The sequence below is a fragment of the Mustela nigripes genome, chromosome 3 (assembly GCF_022355385.1).
Source record: "Mustela nigripes isolate SB6536 chromosome 3, MUSNIG.SB6536, whole genome shotgun sequence".
In the NCBI taxonomy this organism is placed as follows: Eukaryota; Metazoa; Chordata; class Mammalia; order Carnivora; family Mustelidae; genus Mustela; species Mustela nigripes.
In genome coordinates this window covers 12,697,911-12,718,120 of record NC_081559.1, presented here as the reverse complement: position 1 = coordinate 12,718,120, position 20,210 = coordinate 12,697,911, and the positions used below count along the sequence as shown (strand labels likewise).

The 20,210-nt window shown below is 37.1% G+C and overlaps 1 protein-coding gene across 11 annotated transcripts in view; it reads left to right on the top strand.

Moving 5' to 3' along the window:
* The window catches only part of HYCC2 (hyccin PI4KA lipid kinase complex subunit 2), a 76,881-nt gene that overhangs the window by 10,627 nt on the left and 46,044 nt on the right, over window positions 1-20,210 (top strand). For 8 of the 11 annotated variants that reach the window (XM_059393176.1, XM_059393178.1, XM_059393182.1 and 5 more), the window contains one exon: window positions 15,124-15,223. The gene's annotated coding sequence lies outside the window, so the exon portion shown is untranslated. Of the gene's footprint in view, window positions 1-7,665; window positions 7,777-15,123; window positions 15,224-20,210 lie in introns of all 11 variants that reach the window. The other 3 variants (XM_059393181.1, XM_059393174.1, XM_059393179.1) reach the window with 1 other exon arrangement.

The following is a 20,210-nucleotide window of genomic DNA, read 5'->3' as shown; positions in this document are numbered from 1 at the left end:
TGTGAGATAGCTTGCCATGTCATGGAATTGTAGGTTAACATTGATGAAGGACATCTTTGTCGAGCCAGGGCATAATTTCTGTTCCTACTGACTGGGTCAGTTTTTTCATGAGCAGATTAAGCAAGTACAGTGACAGAGCCTGTGTAGCCAGTCCTTAGATAGGTACCTCTGTTCGTCTTTCTGCTCAGGTATGGTGAACATGTAAATCTGCCTACTGGGAGGATTTCCTTTTTCTCATGTGTTTCAGGATCACCTCTGTGCCAGGGTAATGCCTGCATCTCCTGTGGAACCCTGTGTAAACCAGGCCAGAATTTTTCTTTCTTGATCATACAGGACTCTGCAAGTTCATAGATTAAGGGAATGTTGACATTTAATAGGGTATTTGAGCCATTTGTGTGCCATGGGTATTTGAGTAGGCTATTTGCTATTTGTTTTTAAGGTTTATTTTTGCTTTCAGGGCCATGCTAACCTTATATGTAACCTTTCATAGTCAGAATCAGCAACTTCTGTAGTGGTAATAATGATTTCAAATAATGATTTTAAAATTTTAAAAAAAGAAAAAAGATTTGTGTTTTCTCATGTAAAGCGTTGCAAGTCTGGATGACTGCAGGGCAGCTATTTTCCATATGATGGGTCTGCAGTACATCTTTATATTTTTCTCTGCGTCTGTTGTCATAGTGGCAAGGGAAGAACAATCTGGAGAGTACCTACTGGCAATTAAATGCTTCCCCAGGAATCATTTCTGCTCTCTGGTCAAAGCAAGTCATGGGGTCACATCTGACTTAAAGAAGGTAGAGAACTATCATCTCATGTGCCCTAAAGGATAGCAAGAGCTAATGTCTGGTACAGTGTCACTTCCACTTAATGATGGAGATGCTGCTAGCACATTCCATTTTATGGCTTGGTGGGTTAGAACACCCAGTTCTTTAGGATAGATCAGGTCATACGGCCACTTTGGTGCCCTATGGTCATTCTCTATCAGGACCCAAAAGCCAGGCAAGGAGTTCTTTCTCAAAAGTAGCATAATCATCTATAGAAGGGGGCAAAGCTTTATTCTTTCAGAATCACAAAGCAGTGATTCTCAGGGCGCCTGGGTGGCTCATTTGGTTAAGTGTCCAACTCTTGGTTTTAGGCTCAGGTCATGATCTCAGGGTCATGGGATTGAGCCCCTGTCAGGCTCCACACACAGCATGGAGTTGACTTGGGATTCTCCTTCTTCACTTGCGCATGCTATCCGTCTCTCTCCCTCTCTCTCTTTCTCTCTCTCTCTCTCTAATATTTTTAAAGCAGTGATGCTCAGCCAGGGGCAATACTGTTTCCCAAGAGATATTTGGCGATGTTGGTAGACATTTTATCACACCTTGGGAGTGGTGCTACTTGTATCGAGTGGGGGAAAAGCCAGAGATGCTGCTAAACATCCTGCCACAGGACAGCCCCTTATAACGTCAGGAGTGACCAGTCTGCTAATTGTACCAGTGTTGAAAAACCCTCTTCTCTGTGGGGCTTTATGCCTAGTGGTTTGTGTTGTGATTCTCTTATCAGGGCCGATTGGTAGCTTTATATAGCTGCTTTATCATCTACCAGAGACATTTCAGACACCACTGAGTTTGCTGGATCTTAAGGCCCAAATAACAGAGTGTCTTGCCCTGCCACATTGGCCTGCGTCACTGCCTTGTCACATCCTGGGCCCCATTTAAAGCTAACAACTTATTGGCTATTCAAGAAATGGGACAGAGCAGTGCTTTAAAATAATGGTTTATTTCCAGAATTTAAAGAGGTCCACCAAGGACCATGTTTTTTGTTAAGTGGTGGTGATGGACTAAGTCATGGCAGCATGTCCTTAATTTTGAAGAGAATGTCTTGGCATATTCTAGACACTAGATCCCTAGAGACTTCATCAAGGTCTCAGGTTCTTAAATTATTATGTGATTCTCCACTCTCTGGCATGCCTGTATCTTTCCAAGGTATCTTACTAACCAGGTAAAATAAGCATGATGTTCTCAGTGTAATGAACAAGTATAATATCCTGTGGGTTCGTGAGATGTTCAGAGTTCTTGTAGTCTAGACTGATAAGACATGGCTTCACCAAGTGACCTTGTGCAAGTGATTTAACCTGTCAGTGACAGTTTCTTCATCTAGAAGTTGGGGATAAGGACAGTGCCAACCATATGGGGTTTTTATAAACAGATGAATTTTTAAAAATGCTTAGAGGATGCCTGGCTGGCTCAGTCAGTAGGGCATGTGACTCTGGATCTCAGGGTTCTGAGTTTGAGTCTCACATTGGGTGTAGAGATTACTTAAAATCTCCTGGGACGCCTGGGTGGCTCAGTGGGTTAAAGCCTCTGCCTTCTGCTCAGGTCATGATCCCAGGGTCCTGGGATCAAGCCCCACATCCGGCTCTCTGCTCGGTGGGGAGCCTCCTTCCTCCTCTCTCTCTGCCTGCCTCTCCTCCTACTTGTGATCTCTGTCTGTCAAATAAATAAAATCTTAAAAAACAAAACAAAACAAAACATAATGCTATAAAGAAAAAAAGATTGACAGATGTGACTGTTTTCTTAATTTGTAAATCTAAAGTTTAAAGATAAACTCCTTTGTATACATTTAATTATATTTAAAATTAGAAACAGTACATCTGTTTTCTTGTAGTATTCCAAAAGAAGTAATGGTCATGACGAGAGGAAAGGAAGAAATATTTAGGCACTTAGATGCCTGCCGCTACTCTGTCCTCCTCTCTCCAGTTTCGTGCTTTCTCTTTGTCCTGCTAGCTCTGGATTATAGTTAAAAATGCTTAACTCACGGGGTGCCTGGGTGGCTCGGTCCGGTGAGCCTCTGCCTTGAGCTCAGGGTCCTAATTCCGGGGTCCTGGGATCAGGTCCCACATTGGGCTCCTTGCTCAGTGAGGAGCGTGCCTCTCCCTCAAATATTTTTTGCCTTCAGGAAGAGCTTCTCCTGAACTTTGTCAGTTAACTAGGTAAGGAAGAGAATTATTTAGAGGTAAGAATGCCACCAAACCTAGATACTGCTGCCTTCCTTGACTCTTTAAATACCAAGTATTTTTAAAAGTTATTTGTTATTTGAAAGATTTTTTCTAAAATTCATCATAATTTCCTGGAATAAGTTGTTTTTAAGGCATGCCCATCTTTACACCCAGAATATGGTCTCTATTAGTTCCCACTGAAAGGAGCAAGGCTTCCGTAGAGAAGTGTTTGATCCTAAGTCTAGGGCAAGAACTGTACAAGATGAGCCTGTGACTTCTAGTTGTATCAGGAAGTTAGAAGACTATTGTCATTTACTAGGTTTATGTCAAAAGAGCTTTTGAGCTATGTTGGGAGTTCCCATGACCAGTTCCAAGTTTCATGATTTGTTAGAATCACTCAAGAGTCATTATACTCAGTTATACTTTATTACTGTGAAATGACAAAAATTAGCAAAACAAAAGACATACAAGGTGAAATCTGGAGGAAACCAGGTGCGAGCTTAACAAGAGTCCTTTCCCAGTGGAGTTGAACAGGATGCTCTTAATTTCTCCAGTAATGAGTTGTGACAACATGTGTAAGATGTTGCCTACTAGGGAAGATCTTTTGAGCCTAGATGTCTGTGGTTTTTATTGGGATCAGTTATACATACCATAATTAATGAAGTTTCAGACCTCCTAAAGAAAACCTGATTTTACCATAGTCCTGTTGTTCATATAGACTACTTCGACAGACTGATGCAGTTTGATTCAAAGCCACAAGAATGCAGAACACTTACCAGAACGTTTCAGGAGTTCATTTTCCAGGAGCTGTTAGAGTTGAATGTGTTGACCCAAAATTATGTTGAAGGCTAACCCCCATTCCCTCAGAATTTGACCCTATTTGGAAATAGGGTCATTGCAAATGTAATCTGATAAGATGAAGTCATACTGGAGGAGCGTGGACCTTTAATCCAGTATGAGTGGTGTCTTTCTAAGAAGAGGAGAGAAGACACAGGCACAGTAAGAAGATAGCAGTGTAACAACAGAGACAGCAGTTGGCCTGGGAATACCAAGGATTGCTGGCAACTCCAGAACCTGAAAAGACAAGGAAGGATTCTCTGCAAGTTTCAGAGGAAGTATGGCCCTGCTGACATCTTGATTTTAGATTTCTAGCGCTCAGCAGAACTGTGAGATAATAAATTTATGCTGTTTTAATCCATGCAGTTTATGGTACGGTGTTATGGCAGCCTTAGGAAAATAATACACTAACCAGTGGCCACAGTAACAAACCCTTTTTTGGGAATGTGCAAGGTTTGAACGGTAGGCTTGCTGAATTAACTATTGCCTTGACAGGAGTCAAGCATGAAAAGGCTTCCACTGGGCAAAGATGGGACAGTTTGAGTATTGGTAAGAATAATAACTATAGTGGGTTGAAACATACCAAGTATATTTAGCCCATGAGTTTATAATGATACTTAAAGCAAAACTACTTGCCTACCAGTAGAGGATCCTTGTTAACCAACTCATTTTGGAAGCTGGTTAAAAAAAAAAGGTGGGGGGAAACATTAAGCATTTATCCCATCTTTCCTGTAAAAATGCTATCTATTACTAAGTAACCAAATACTAGATAGAGAAATTTCTCTTTCTAGAAATATTCCAGCTAATTAAAGAAGAAAGAATAATAGAATTAGGTAATTATTTATAACCATTTGGTAATCTCTAAGGAACCTTAGGCTGCTAATATCACAGAACGTGATGTTATAAAGCTACAGACAATATGAATGGTTCCCACTCCCCCAAAATAAACCTAATCTGGTCAAACTGCTATATCCAACCACAATCTATAAGAGCTACAGAAGGCAGAGGAATATATTAAATCATCATAAGGGTGTAGTCAGCCAAATCCAGACATGTGGAAAATGGTAAATAACTGTTTTCTTCAACAAGTAAATTACAAGATAGATACACACAACTGTAGATTAAAAGAGATTTAAGAGATGTCATCCAGGGGCGCCTGGGTGGCTCAGTCGTTAAACTTGTCTGACTTCAGCTCAGAGTCCTGGGATCCAGCCCTGAATCAGGCTCTCTGCTTGGCAGGAGGCCTGCTCGTCCTTCTCCTACTCACCTTGCTTGTGTTCTCTCTCTCTCTCTCTCTCTCTCTCAAATAATAAATAAAATCTTAAAAAAAAAAAAAAAAAGATGTCATCCAGTCCTGATATGTGAACTTCATTTGGATACCGATTCAGTGTTTTTAAAAATTGGCATAACTGTAAATTTGAACATCAGTTGGGTATATTTGATTATATTAAGGAATTACTATCGCCCTCGACCTATAAGGACGACAAGAAGCCTGGTTTGGATGCATCTTCTCTCTCTTTATTTCCTCAAGTCTACACACTTATATACGCTTACATGACCAATCAGTGAGCGGGATAAGGAGGGAGCGAATCAGGCTGTGCACCTAAACGATCAATTTCGCTAGCAACCAATGCTGTTTACTTCCTCTTTGGGCGTTCGGCTTAGTCTTACGAGGCAATCCTAACCTGGCAACTAGCCAGGCGCCATCTTTTAATGGCGGAGGCCACCCTGGCCAGGGGCCTGCCTCGGACAATTACTTTAAAATCTGCTTCCCTCTCTCTCTCTCTCTGCCTGCCTCTCTATCTACTTGTGATTTCTCTCTGTCAAATAAATAAATAAAATCTTTAAAAAAAAAAAATTTCTTATATGTGGACGCGTGGGTGGCTCAATTGGTTAAGTCTGCCTTTGGCTCAGGTCATGATCCCAGGGTCCTGGGATCGAGTCCCACATCGGGCTCCTTGCTCAGCGGGGAGCCTCCTGCTCTCTCTGCCTCTGCTCTGCCGCTCTGCCTGCTTGTATTCTCTCTCTCTGACAAATAATTAAATAAATAAAATCAAAAAAATAAAATAAAATAAAATTTCTTAAATGTAACGATATTATGGCTATTTTTAAAAAATATTTTTTAAAATTTTATTTGAGAGTGCATGTGAGAAAGCAGAATTTGTGGGGAGGAAGAAGAGTAAATTGGGCTTCCTACTGAGCAGGGAGCCTAACATGGGGCTAAATCCCAGGGACCTGAGCTTAACCAACTGAGCCACCTAGGCATCCCTCTTTTTTTTTGTTTTTTCCTCGTTTTTTAATGTAAGCATTTATAACTCCAGATTTCCTTGTTAGCACCACTTTTGTTGCATCTCATAAGTTTTGTATATTAGCTGTTTATTTTCATTTGTCTCAAATATTTTGCAATTTATTTTGTGATTTCTTCTTTGACTTCTTGGTTGTTTTTAAAGTGTGTTGTTTAATTTGCACAAGTCTGTGGATTTTCCCAATTCTCTTCATTTCTAACTTCTTCCTATTATGATCACAGGAAGTACTGTGTGTGATAACCTGTTTTTCTTAAGTTTACTGAAACTTAACTTGTGGCCTAGCATGTGATCCATCCTGGAAAATGACCCAGTTATACTTGAAGAATATATCTGCTTTTGTTGGGTAGAGTATTCTATATACATGTGTCAGATCTTGTTGGATTATTTATATCCTCTGTTTGCCTTATTTCTTTTTGTGGGGTACTGAAGTCTCCAGATATTATAGAACTGTTTCTCTCTTTACTTCTGTCGGATTTGCCTCATATATTTTGATGGTCTCTCATTAGGTGCATAAATATTTGTTATGTCTTCTTGCTGTATTGATCTTTTATAAGTCCTCCTTTGTCTCTTTTTTGAATTAAAGGTTATTTTATCAGTTAGTAGTATAGCTATCTTTGATCTCTTTTAGTTACTATTTGCATGGATTATCTTTTTGTATTCTTCTACTTTCAATCTGTTTGTGTCCTTGGATCTCAAGTGATTCTTGTAGACAGCATATTGTTGGATTATGTGTTTTTATTGTTCTGCAAAACTTCTTAGTCTTTTTGAAGAATTTAATCCGTTTACATTGATTGTAATTACTGATAAGGATTTCTATAGTTTTGCTGTTTGTTTTCTGTATATTTTATCACTTTTTTCCCTCATTTTGTATTACTTTTGCATTTAGTTGATTTTCTTAGTGAAATGTTTACATTTCTCATTTTCTTTTGTGTATATTCTGCAGCTGCGTGTGTGTGTTTGTGGTTACTATGGGGATTGCATTTAACATCCTAACGTTAAAACAGTGTAATTTGAATTTATACTAACTTCAATAACATACAAAAATTCTGCTTCTTTGCTGGTCTGTTCCCACCCCTTTCAGTTGTTGATTGTATATTTGTACATTGTGTGCTCCAAAACATAAGCGAATTCTTTTACTCCATGCACTTGACAACAAAGTAAACGTCAAGGTTGGTAACTGTACATTACCTCTGAAATTACTCATATCAGAGAGATCCTATGATAATTGTCTTTATCTGATTGACTTATTTCGCTAGCAGAATACCCTCTAGTTCTATCCATATTGTTGCAAATGGTAACATTCCTTTTTTTTTTTGGATGGCTGTGTAACATTCCATTGTGTATATACCACATCTTTATCCATTTCTCTCTTGATGGACATCTGGGTTCTTTCCATAGTTTGGCTATTGTGGACATTGCTGGGTACAAGTGCTCCTTCAGATCACAAAGATATAAATGTTGTATCTTTGGGGTAAATACTTGGTAGTGCTAATGCTAAGTTGCACTATTTTCAACTTTTTGAGGAAGCTCCATGCTGTTTTGCAGAGTGGTACACCAGCTTGCAGTCCCATCAACAGTGTAGGAGGAATCCCCTTTCTCCACATCCTGACCAACATCTTTCATTCCCTGAGTGGCTAATTTTAGTCATTCTGACAGGTATGAGGTGGTATCTCATTGTGGTTTTGATTTTTATTTCCCTGATGCCAAACGATGAGCATTTTTTCATGTGTTTGTTGACTGTTTGTATGTCTTTGGAGAAATGTCTGTTCGGGTCTTCTACCTATTTCTGGATTGGATTATTTGTTCATGGGGTGTTAAGTTAGATAAAATATAGATTTTGGATACTAGGCCTTTATCCGATAAGACATTTGCAAATATCTTCTCCCATTCCACTGGTCGTCTTTTGATTTTGTTGACTGTTTCCTTTGCTGTGCAGAAGTTTTTTTGTTTTGTTTTTTTTAAGATTTTATTTATTTATTTGAGAACGAGACAGAACATGAGACTGGAGAAGGCCAGGGGGGAGAATCAGACTCCCTGTGGAGCTGGGAGCCGGATGTGGGACTCGATCCCAGGACTCTGGGATCATGACCCGAACTGAAGGCAGTTGCTCAACCAACTGAGCCACCCAGGCGCCCTTTGTGCGGAAGCTTTTTACACTAATGAGGTCCTAATAGTTCATTTTTGCCTTTGTCTCCCTTACCTTTGAAGATGTGTCTATCAAGAAGTTGCTGCAGCCACGGTCACAGAGGTTGCTGCCTGTGTTCTCCTCTAGGATTTTGATGGATTCCTGTCTCATGTTTAGGTCTTTCATCCATTTTAAGTCTATAAAGCATATGATGTAAGGAAATGGTCCAGTTTCGTTTTTCTGCATGTGGCTGTCTGAATTTTCCCAACATCACTTGTTGAAAAGATTGTCTTTTTTCCACTGGATATTGTTTTTTCCTTTGTCAAAGATTAGTAGGTTGAATAGGTGAGAGTCCATTTCTGAGTTCTGTATTCTGTTCCATTGATTTAATGTGTCTGCTTTTGATCCAGTACAATACTGTCTTGATGATTACAGCTTTGTAATAGAGGTTGAAATCCAGAATTGTGGTGCCATCAGCTTTGGTTTTCTTTTTCAACATTCCTTTGGCTATTCAGGATCTTTTCTGGTTCCATACAAATTTTAGGATTATTTGTTCCAGCTCTGTGAAAAAAGTGGATGGTATTTTGATGGGGATTGTATTGAATGTATAGATTGCTCTGGGTAGTATAGACAGTTTAACAATATTTTTTCTTCCAATCCATGAGCTTGGAACGTTTTTCCATATTTGTGTCTTCAATATCTTTCATGACTGTTCAATAGTTTTCTCAGTACAGATCCTTTGCCTCTTCGGTTAGGTTTATTCTTAGGTGTCTTATGGTTTTTCGTGTGATTGTAAGTGGGATTGACTCCTTAGTTTCTTTTCTTTCTCATTGTTAGTGTGTATAAGTGCAACTGATTCCTGTGCATTGATTTTATATCCTGCCACTTGCTGAATTACTGTATGAGTCCTAACAATTTTGGGGTGTTGCCTTTTGGGTTTTCCACACAAAGTAACATGTCATCTGCAAAGAGTGAGAGTTGGACTTCTTTGCTGATTGGGATGCCTTTTATTTATTTTTGTTGTCTGATTGCTGAGCCTAGGATTTCTGGTACTATGTTGAACAACAGTGGTGTTAGTGGACATCCCTGCATTGTTCCTGATCTTAGGGAAAAGGTCTCAGCCTTTCCCCATTGAGAATGGTATTTGCTATGGGCTTTTTGTAGATGGCTTTTATGATATTGAGGTATGTTCCCTCTGTCCCTATACTGTGAAGAGTTTTATTTATTTTTTTTTTAAAGATTTTATTTATTTATTTGACAGAGAGAGATTACAAGTAGGCAGAGAGGCAGGCAGAGAGAGAGAGGAGGAAGCAGGCTCCCTGCTGAGCAGAGAGCCCGATGCGGGACTCGATCCCAGGACCCTGAGATCATGACCTGAGCCGAAGGCAGCGGCTTAACCCACTGAGCCACCCAGGCGCCCTGTGAAGAGTTTTAATCAAGAAAGGATCGTGTACTTTGTCAAATGCTTTTTCTGCATCAATTGAGAGGTTCATATAGTTCTTGTTCTTTCTTTTATTAATGTAGTGTATCTCATTGATTGATTTGTGGATGTTGAACCACCCTTGCAGCCCAGGAATAAATCCCACATGGTGGTGGTGAATAATCCCTTTAATATATTGTTGGATCCTATTGGCTAGTATTTTTTTTTTTTTTTAAAGATTTTATTTATTTATTTGACAGAGAGAAATCACAAGTAGGCAGAGAGGCAGGCAGAGAGAGAGAGAGGAGGAAGCAGGCTCCCTGCTGAGCAGAGAGCCCGATGCGGGACTCGATCCCAGGACCTTGAGATCATGACCTGAGCCGAAGGCAGCGGCTTAACCACTGAGCCACCCAGGCGCCCTGGCTAGTATTTTGTGAGAATTTTTGTATCCATGTTCATCAGTGCTGTTGTTCTTTAATTCTCCTTTTTGATGGGGTCTTTGTCTGATTTTGGAATCAAGGTGATGCTGGGCTCATAGGGAGAGTTTGGAAGTTTTTCTTCCATTTCTATTTTTGAAACAGCTTCAGAAGAATAGATATTAGCTTTTTTTTTTAAAAAGATTTTATTTATTTATTTGAAAGACTGAGATCACAAGTAGGCAAAGAGGCAGGCAGAGAGAAAGAGGGGGAAGCAGGCTTCCTGCTGAGCAGAGAGCCCCAAATGGGGTTCGATCCCAGGACCCTGGGATCATGACCTGAGCTAAAGGCAGAGGCTTTAACCCACTGAACCACCCAGGTACCCCTAGGTATTAGTTCTTCTTTAAATGTTTGTTAGAATTCCCCTTGGAAGCCATCCAGCCCTAACTCTTGTTTAGGAGATTTTTGATTACTGCTTCAGTTTCCTTGCTGGTTTTGGGTCTGTTCAGGTTTTCTTTTTCTTCCTGTTTCAGTTCAGGTAGTTTATATGTCTCTAAGAATACATCTGTTTCTTCCAGATTGCCTAGTTTGTTGGCGTATATTTGCTCATGATATATTCTTATAGTTGTTTGTATTTCTTTGGTGTTGGTTGTGATCTCTCCTCCTTGATTCATGATTTTATTTATTCGAGTCCTTTCTCTTTTCTTCTTGATCTTGGTAAGTCTGGATAGGGGTTTATCAATCTTATTCTTTCAAAGAACCAGCTTCTAGTTTTGTTGATCTGTTCTACTGACCTTTGGCTTCTTTTTCATTGATTTCTATACTGATATTTATTCATTCATTCATTTAAAAGATTTTATTTATTTACTTATTTGACATAGAGAGAGAGAGATCACACGTAGGCAGAGAGGCAGGCAGAGAGGGAGGGGGAAGCAGGCCCCTTGCTGAGCAGAGAGCCTGATGTGGGGCTCCATTCCAAGGCCCTGACATTGTGACCTGAGCTGAAGGCAGAGGCTTAACCCATTAAGCCACCCAGGCACCCCTCTGCTCTGATCTTTATTATTTCTCTTTCCCTTCTGGTTTTAGGCTTTATTTGCTGTTCTTTCTCCAGCCCCTTTAGGTATACTTTTAGGTTGTGTATTTGAGACCTTTTTTGATCTTGACAGATGTTTGTATTGCCATATACTTCCCCCTTAGGACTGTTTTTGCTGTATTCCAAAGGTTTTGAACAGTTGTGTTTTCATTTTTACTTCCATTATTTTTTTAAATTCTTTAACTTTCTGGTTGACCCATTCATTCTTCAGTAGGGTGCTCTTTAACCTCTATGTATTTGAGTTCTTTCCAAATTTCCTCTTGTGATTGAGTTCAAGTTTCAAAGCACTGTGGTCTGAAAGTATGCAGGGAGTGATCCCAGTCTTTTTATTCTGATAGAGATCTGATTTGTGATCCTATATGTGATCTGTTCTGGAGAATGTTTCCTGTGCACTTGAGAAGAATGGGGATTCCGTTGCTTTTCGATGGAATGCTCCGAATATATCTCTGAAGTCCATCTGGTCCAATGTGTCATTCAAAGCCCTTGTTTCCTTGTGATCTGCTTAGATGATCTGTCCATTGCAGTGAGGGGTTTATTTAAGTCCCCTACTATTATTGTATTATAATCAGTGTGTTTCTTTAATTTTGTTAGTAATTGATTTATATAATTGCTCCCATGTTAAGGGCATAAATATTTACAATTGTTGGATCTTCTTGTTGGATAGATCCGCTAATTATGATATAATGTTCTTCCTCATGTTACAGTCTTTGGTTTAAAATCTAATTTGTCCAATATAAAGATTGCCACCCCAGCTTTCTTTTGGTGTCCATTAGCATGATATATGGCTTTCCACCCCCTCACTTTCAATCTGGAGATGTCTCTTTGGGTCTAAAATGAGTCTCTTGCAGACGGCATACCTATGGGTCTTGCTTTTTTATCCAATCTGATACCCTTTATCTTTTGATTGGGGCATTTAGCCCATTTACATTCAGAGTTACTATTGAAACATGGGAATTTAGTGCCATTGTATTACCTTTGAAGTCACCATTTCTGTATATTATCTACGTTCCTTTCTGGTCTGTGTAATTTTTGGGGTCTCTCGTCTCTTAAGGGTTCCCCTTTAATATTACTTGCAGGGCTGGTTTAGTGATCACAAATTCTTTTAGTTCTTTTTTGTCCTGGAGGGTTTTTATTCTCTCCTATTTTGAATGACAGACTTGCTGGATCAAATATTCTTGGCTGCATATTTTTCCTCCACCTAGATTTTTTTTTTAAGATTTTATTTATTTATTTGAGAGAGAGTGAGAGAGACTATGAGAGGGGAGAAGGTCAGAAGGAGAAGTAGACTCCCCATGGAGCTGGGAGCCCGATGCGGGACTCAATCCCAGGACTCTGGGATCACAACGTGAGCTGAAGGCAGTGTCTTAATCAACTGAGCCAAGCAGGTGCCCCCCATGCCCTAAATTTTTTTTTTTTTTTATAATCTAATAATGTCTAATTTTATTTTTTATTTTTTTATAAACATATATTTTTATCCCCAGGGGTACAGGTCTGTGAATCACCAGGTTTACACACTTCACAGCACTCACCAAATCACATACCCTCCCCAATGTCCATTTTTAAAGGATGTTTTTTGCTAGGTAGTTAGAGGATATTCTAATATTCTATATTAGTAGTTATTTTCTTTTGTCCTTTAACTGTCATTCTGTTATGTCCTGGTTTCTTTTGTTTCTGTTGAGAAATTTGCTGTCAGTCTTAATGTTTCTTTGAAGGTCAACTAAATTTTTTCTTGAATTTCTATGAATTTTTATTTTCCTTCACTACTTCCTTTCATAGTTTAATTATGATATTGTAGCATGGTTTTCCTTGAGTATATTCTGCTTGAAGTTGGCAGAGTATATTGAATCTCTGAATTGATTTCTTTCATCAGTTTTGTAAAATTCTGTTATTCCCTTTTTGAATATTGGTTATATCTCCTCTCTTGTCTGGGACCTCGGTTGTATGTATATTAGACATTTTGATCATGTCTTCCATTTCTCTTAAACCTCTCCTCTAACTTTTCCCCTAACTTCTACTCTTCTTTCTGTCTTCTTTCCTACTTTCTTTCTCTTACTATAGTTCAGTATTTCTTACCGACTTAGTCTAATAATTGTATGGTCTGCTGTGTCCAGTTTGCTATAAATCTAGTATATTGAGTTCTTAATTACATATATTCTGTTTTCCAGTTCTACAGTGTACATTTAATTATTTCTATATATCCTAATTCATTGGTGAAATTTTTCATTTCATCAGTTTTGTCCATTTTCTCCTCTATTTTCTTTAGTATGTTATTCAGAATTATTTACAGTTGTCCTTGTGTGTTAAATCTTACTCGATCATCTGTGGATCTGACTCTATGTAGTTTTCTCTTAATTATTGGTCATATATTTATCACTTAGCATATTTAGTAATTTTTTATTGTATGCCAGACCTTATGTATGAAAGAACATTGAATATGAAAGAACATATTTAGTAATTTTTTGAAAGTAATTCAAAAGAATATGAAAGAACATATTTAGTAATTTTTTATTGTATCCCAGACCTTATGTATGAAAGAACAGAAGAGGCTTCAGATAGTGTTACCTTCCTGATATGTTTTTTTCTGTTGTTCAAATGACTGAGGGACTTACTTTTTTCCAGTTTATCAGGAGTTGAGCTGTGTTAAAGTATAATAAAACTCCATTTCCTATACTTTTTTTTTCTTAAATTGAGAACCTAGTGAATAGCTGTTTCATTAACCCTGAAAGATTGTTGGAGACCCATCTCTACAGAGATTCACAGTATAGCTTTCAAGACTGCCAGCTTACACTGCTTCAAAATCTGACAATTGTCTTGGTGGCTCAGAATTCCCAAGGTACAAAAAGAGTTTCCTTGGGGTTCCTGGCTGGCTCAGTTGGTAAAGTATGCGACTCTTGATCCTCAGAGTTGTGTTCAAGCCCCATGTTGGGTGTAGAGATTACTTAAAAATAAAATATTAAGAAAAGGGAAACAGTGAGTTTCCTTGAAATCAAATATACCTTCTCAAAGTATGACCAGCTCCTGGTGTGTCTTTCCAGAGATATTATATTAGTCCTTTTCAAGTTTTTTAACCCACAGAAATCAGGAAATGAAAATCATATGTGACAGTCAGTAGGTGTAAGAGCTAACAAATCAGCTGCTATCATTCTATTAGGAGGCCCTAATGCATCTTTAGTTTGAAAAACATCAGAGACTTTGCAGATGATAATGTAACTTAACTCCAAGAGAATTTTATTGCATTATTTGTATTTTTTAAAATCACTTTTTGTTAATGAACATTTTGGGGTATTTTAGAATTTAAAGTTCTGAATCAAAATCGTAGAGCATAATGTCAGCAACTACTTGAAAATAGTTTTTACTTTATGAGGAAACTATACTTTTAGCAATTTGAAAAGGATTCCTCTGATCAAAAAGCTTTTTTATATGTTTTGTACTCAAATTTCAAGTAATAGCATTTTCTGTGTTCTTTTAAAAAAATGATAAAATTTCAGTTCTGTTAATCTTACCCAAAATGATTTTGTAGCCAATATGATGTTATACTGCATATTGAAATTTTAATGAGTGTTTGTACATGTATGTATGAGAGTGATATCACTGTAACATGTTTCAAAAGTTGGATTCATAGAATTTTTGACTGAAAAGGACTTAATTTTATAGATAATTCAAGTGAAGCTCCAGAATATTTAGGTTACCTACTAAAGGTCTTATGGATAATTAATGGGAAATTTGAAACTAAAAGTGAGACTCCTTTTCCCCAAATCTAGTATTTTTAAAATTAGGTTTGATGATGGTACATAAGTATATGCTGGTTATTATAGAAAGTTTTTTAATCCTTCATTATTTCTAAAAATAGATAATTGTGTTATAAATGTTTTTTTATTAAAGTTGTTTTTGTTACATTTCTAAGAATACCATCTCAGTATTTCATAGTTTTCAATTTTTTTTTTTATAGCGCTGGAAAATATTTAAGTCTCAACAAATGAATTCCACACTTGAATTCTGCCGCATTCCTGTGCCACCTCCTCCTTTAGAAAACTGATCTTAGAACAGAGGTAAAATTATGGAATTTAACTTTTTAAAGGGTAAAGAATGAGTTTTCCACACAATTAGACGTGTTAGAATTTTTGGTTATCTTTCGTGCGTAGCTTCTACTTATTTAGCAGTTTTACCTAAGAGACTTGAAATAATCGTATCTTAATTATTGCCCTGAGTTTTACTTTTGAAAGTGTTTCCTTTTTAATAGTTGTGCCTTTTAACCTTGTTTCCAGGTATTTATAGTTATTGAATAATTGAATATATTCTGCAAAATCATATTATGTAGCTACACTGAGATAAGTACTGTCCAATAGAATTTCTGTGATGATGTCCATGTTCTATGTCTGTGCTCTCCAGTATGGGAGACAGTCACCACATATAGCTCCTGAGCACTTGAAATGTAGCTAGTGCAATGAAGGAATTGAATCTTTAAATATTATTTTATTTAAATTCATTTAAATTTAAATAGCCACATGTAGCTATTGATATATATATCAATATATCATATCATCAATATGAATATCAATATATTCATATTGAATGGTGCACTGTAGGTTTTTTCTTAAAGAAGTTGTTATTTATAATAATCGTGTGTCTTTGAATGCTTAAATTTCAGAATTATACCTTGAAATATTTTCATAGTTGTTGGCCTAATTTGTAAAACCACTTTTTACTATTTCATATGTTTCGCTGATAATTGTATAGCTTTGTTTATCCAATAACGTTGGTCTACTAGAAATGCTTGAGAGCAATTTTCATAATTAGTTTTTCTCACTGATGTATTATTTAATCTTTAAAAAAAAACCTTTGAGAAAAAGAAAATATGATGAAAACAGGGAGGAAGGCAAACCATAAGAGACACTGAAGTCTAGGAAATGCACTGAGGTTTGTTGGAGGGGAGGTAGGTGGGGGAGAAGACGTAATTGGATGATGCACATTAAGGAGGGCACTTGATATAATGAACACTGGGTGTTATATGCACTGATGAATCACTAAATTCTACCCTGGTAACTAGTAATAGACTATATGTTAACTAAATTGCATTTAAGGAAAGAAAAAAAAAAACCTTTGATGTAGGTACTTCTGTTATTCCCTCTTTATTATTTATTTATTTTTGTTGTTGTTAAGATTTTATTTATTTTTTTGACAGAGACACGACGAGAGAGGGAACACAAGCAGGGGGAGTGGGAGAGGGAGAAGCAGTCTCCCCGCTGAGCAGGGAGCCCAGTCCAGGGCTTGATCCCAGGGCCCTGGGTCATCACCTGAGCCGAAGGCAGATGCTTAATGACTAAGCCACCCAGATACCCTATTATCCCCTTTTTATAAATGAGGAATCTGAGGCCATAAATCAGTAAAATTAATAAGTTACTTTTCCTCTGATACATAGTTTGTAGGTCATAGAATTGAAATTCAAAATCAGGCAATCTAGTGCCCATACTGTAACCATTAGGCTCTACTGCCTCTTAAAATCTCATTTTCTGTAAATTGACAGTTTGTTGGGGAGAAAAAAAAAATACATGCTTACTGTCAGCTAAGACATAGTCTCTACACATGTAGGCAATGGAAAGCTTATTATTCTTGGATGAGTTCTATGATTTTGCTTTCTGGCAAATAGTTATTGACTTCTTTCAGATCATGTTCCAGCAGTTTATTATTTTGCTCATTATGTTGTCTTCAGGGCTTGCTAATAAAAGTTGTCATTAGTGTGGTCACCAAAAGGATAACTATTTTCTGTGATATCTTTTTGCTTTTAAGATTTTATTATTTTTTTAAGTAGTCTCTAGGCCCAACATGGAACTCAAATTTGTGACCCTGAGATTGAGTTGCATGCTTTACTGACTGCACCAGTCAGGCAGCCCTTAATGTTTGCTTTTAAATGTAATTTTTATATCCCAGGTAAGGGGATGGATATAATATGTAACAGAAAAAAACTTCAGAATTATGTATTGTATGGATAAGTAAAGAGAAAACCTGAAGTACATCTGTAACTGTATTCACAGCTACCTCTAGATACTGAGATACTGGGAATAGTTCAGAAATCCATATTTACAAATTTCTCTGTAACTATACAATTCTGTTTTCAAATAAAGGTACTATTTTTAGGATTTTAAATGTAGTAAGTAACTTACCCTTGTAGAAAACTGAAGCCCAGAGGATTTAAGTGATTTGTCCAAAGTCATATAAGCCATGTGGTTCATTGATTGAATGAACACGCATAATTATCTGCCATAAGTCCAGATACCTTACTGTGCATGTTAGCTTTGAGTACATAGTGAACATTCAGATGTGAGCGAAACCAACAGATCCTGTTTTCATGTAACTTGTTATCTATCTTGTTGGGGAAGACAGATAATAACTAATAAGTAGTAAGATCTAAGAAGCAAGGTATAAAATCCAAAGCACTAGGAAATGAACATATTTGTTGGAATGGAAAATACTAGAAAAGGGAGAAAGGAATGCTGTTTAGATAAAGTTGTTAAGACTGGCTGGCTGAGACTGACAGGACTGGAAGAAACCAGCTATGCAAATAACAGTAGTAGGACAGCATTCAAGGCTGGCACAGTCTATACAGAATCCCTGTGGTAAAGGGTTGCACAAAGCTATGGAAAAAATGGAAAGGTGAGTATGGCCAGGATATAGAAGGCTGTGTGGGGAATAGTATGAGTTATAAGAAAGGACCAAGGTACATTTTTCAACTGTTGGTTTTAGAGTAGACATTAAATTAAAATCTGAGTTCTGCCAGTTAAACCGTGTTACCTTGTGTGGGTCATTTGACCTCTTTACACTTTAATTTTCTTGTCTATTATTTGGAAATAACAAAGGCCATATTAATAGTAGCATATAGTTTCAGGAAAATTAAGTATATAATACTTGTAGCAAACATTTATAGTGGTTATTTTGTGATAAGAACTGTTCTAAGTATATAATAATTGTATGAAATTAGTACTGTGCTGCTGTTTTCCTTTTCAAACTGAGAGAAAGGAGGCCAGAGGAATTAAGTATAGCTAGGAAGGGGGTAAGAGGGCTCACACATAGCTGTACTAAGTGACCTTAAACTTAGACAGTCGGTTTCCAGAGTCCATGCTCAAAGTGTGTTCTAGAGATCCCTTAAGTAGGTTGGTAGGGTCAAACAGTATTTGTTGCTTTCATTGTTCATTCTCTGATAAATATAGAGTGAAGGTTTTCATCAGCCAGTTAAATGCAGAAGTAATTATGAGATTTGCAAAATATGTAAAACAATAAACACTCCTTTCCTGCCTCTCTGCCTACTTGTGATCTCTGTCTGTCAAATAAAATCTTTAAAAAAATAAAAAAGAGAAATCCAGTAATAGAGATACAAGAGTTTATTTTTCAGTTCCATTTTGTCTATTGGAAATAAGTCCTTTTTGTCACCACTAAAATGAAATTATGCTTTTCTTCCTTACATGTTAATAAATTTATCATTAAGTATTTACCTCCTTTTCTGGAGCACTCTTCAGAGAATGTGTAAAGTTCTGTTTTTCCCCTTAATCTTGTGGTCCACTGAGTTTGTTGGAAATAATGAAGTGATAAAGAGACGTTACAAGTTATGTTAACAAAACAACCCCTTTTGTTTATACCTTCATAAGAGACTTGAGAGGAATGGAGATGTTAGCGGGAGAAACTAACATAGGTTTTGCTTTACTGTACTTCATTTGAAGCTTAATAAAAATGTAACCCAGATTACTTATCTTCCAGGTGCTTTGTAAGTAAAAAACATTTTTATTGTCAGTTGCTGTTGAGGTGTTTTAATTTCCAAAGACTTGGTAGGAACTCTCAGAGCAAATACTGTAGCAAGCCTGGAATTTTTAGTTTTCATACTATTGGGAAATGTGTATCTAGCTTTGAAAAGGGATACCAGTCCTTTCTCTGCATTGTAGCCAGATGAGCTTTTCTTTTCTTACTTTCTTTCTTTCTTTTTTTTTTTTTTTAAGATTTTATTTATTTATTTGACAGAGAGAGAGAGAGAAAAAACAGGCAGGCAAAGTGGCAGGCAGAGGGAAAGAAAGAAGCAGGCTCCCTGCTAAGCAAGGAGCCTGATGCAGGACTTGATCCCAGGACCCTGGGATTATGAACTGAGCCACAGACAGCTGCTTAAGCGAGTGAGCCACCCAGGCGTCCCAGATGAGTTTTTCAAGCCTTGAATCTTATTATTCATCTGCTTAATAATGCTTAATAATTATCTGCTTAGCCCTTTCCACACTTAATGCAGACTGCAAATTCCCATTTATACCATTTTCCCACCTTCAACTCTTGTCCCTTGCTTTCTGTGTTCCTGGTCTTCTTTTAGATTCTATAACTTCTAGGTTTCTTCTTGTGACAGGGCCTGTATATAGGTCATTGCCTTTTTCTAGAATGTTCTTTTCCAAATTCCTTAACTCTATTGGTCTTTGTTACCTCAACTTACCTTAGAGAAGTCTTTTTTGATTCCTTCATCAATATTAGGTTCCTTTTATTATGCTTTTGTGTGTCTTGTCTTCTTACTCTTCATCCCATTCCAAAATTTGTGTTTAGTCTCCTACACTAGATAAATGATCTGTTATATAGTAAAACTATGTCTGGTTTTGTTTATCATTGTATTACCAACTATTAGCATAATGGCTGTTATAGTTGGTGTTTAAGAAATATTTATGTTTTGGATCAATAAATTTCTGACTGACTCTTGCCTTTGCTTTTTAGTCAGTTGCTTCCTTGAGTTCTGAGAAACTATCAGAGGCAGCTACCTTAGGATATTTAGACAGTTGTTCATAAAAACTTTTTTATTGAGGTATAATTTGCATAGAGTAAGAAGCACATTAATCATAGTCATATAATGGGATACATTTTTAGGTGAAGAACTAGGTTTCAGAAAGTATTTACTACCACTTAGTTGGTATAAAAGAAAGAAAGGAGTTCTGACATTGATTTGAATAATCATTGTAATAAATGTATGAAACTTAGAAAATGACTTTTTTGAAGGGCATTATCTTTTGGATGTATGGTTGT